Raw genomic sequence first — 1,586 nt, 5'->3', positions numbered from 1 at the left:
GTTGGGTTGATTTAAGGAGGCTGTGGTTATGGTGGTGGTGGTATGGTGGCGGCGGCGGTGGTGGTGGCGTGGTGGCTGCGGTGATGGCAGGAGAAAGAAGAAGAAAGAGAAAAGGGAGAAAGAAGAAGAAAGAGAAAAAATAATAAAAGAAAAATAAAAAATGAAGAGTTGGTAATTTTTTTGACATGGCAATGACGTGGCAATGATGTGGCAATGACGTGGCGCGATTGTAATACACCTCACATTGTGAGAGTGGTATTAATTTTTCAGGATGAAAAATAATTAAAACGTAAGTTGTTAAGGGGGGTATATAAATATAACTTAAGTTTAGTTGCTAAAGTGAGTTTTCGTGCCAAGTTCAAAGGCGAAATGATGTCTTTTCTCATATATATATATGCACCAAGATATGACTATTAAGAACATCGATCTTATACGGTACGGGCATGATATCTATCGCGCGCACACCACTACAGTTGGGTACGGGTAACACTGAGCCTTGGTAGGGCCAGGTACATATAACACCGAACTTCATCATGGTCGGGTACGTAAGACACTGAACCTCTATGGTCGGGTATGATACTACTATAAGTATAAATGTATGAAATGGGAGGTCCGTATTAGAAAGAGGGTAAGTAAATACAATGAACGACGCTAGAGGTATAAAAGGCTCTATCCTCCCATGACTCTTCTATCTTATGTTATTTTCTCATGCTTCCATTATGCTATTGATTATGCTTTGCATACTCAGTACATTATTCGTACTGACGTCTTTTTGTTTGTAGATGCTGTGTCATGCCCGCAGGTGGACAGGGAGATAGAATTGATCCTTAGGCTGCATATCCAGTGATTGCTTAGAGGAGCTCTATTTGATCCGGCGCTGCAGCTGTGGGTACTATTCTTTTGTCTATATATGGGCATGGCGAGGCCCTGTCCCATCTTTGAAGATGTTCTATACTCTTCTTAGAGGCTCGTAGACAGTCATGTATAGTAGATGTTTTTTGCCTTGTCGGCTCATGTCATGTATAGTAGATGTTTTTTACCTTGTCGGCTCATACTTTTGGTATATTAATTTGTTAAGCCTCGTCGGCTTGTGTATATGTATATGGGCGTAGTTGTTGATGTTGATATAAAAGTGTTTTAGTCGTTGGAAATAGGAATATTAAGGCATAGAGTTTGTTAGTAAGCTATGTGGCTCACTTAGATACGAATGTGAATGTACGATGAGAGGTGCCCGGTGGGTTAGCCCCGGGTGCCCGTCATGGCCCTCTGGTTAGGTCGTGACAAAAGTGGTATCAGAGCAGTTCCGTCCTTGGGTGTGTCTACCAGCCGTGTCCAGTAGAGTCTTGTTTATGGGTGTGTTGCGCGCCACACTTATAAGCAGGAGGCTGCGGGCATTTTTAGGAATGAATGACCTTCTTTCTTCACAGATCGTGCGATAGAGCTATGATTGAAGGATTTCTCTTTCCTTAACCGTGTGCTATGAATTTAAAAAATGCACAACGTAAAAAGGAAAGCTACAGCAGCCCAAAAGGGCAAGACAGTGGCAGAAAAGGGGGCCGAAAGAGTACCGCCAACGGTTATAGAGG

The sequence above is a fragment of the Lycium ferocissimum genome, chromosome 8, assembly GCF_029784015.1.
Source record: "Lycium ferocissimum isolate CSIRO_LF1 chromosome 8, AGI_CSIRO_Lferr_CH_V1, whole genome shotgun sequence".
In the NCBI taxonomy this organism is placed as follows: domain Eukaryota; kingdom Viridiplantae; phylum Streptophyta; class Magnoliopsida; order Solanales; family Solanaceae; genus Lycium; species Lycium ferocissimum.
This window is presented reverse-complemented; position numbering follows the sequence as displayed.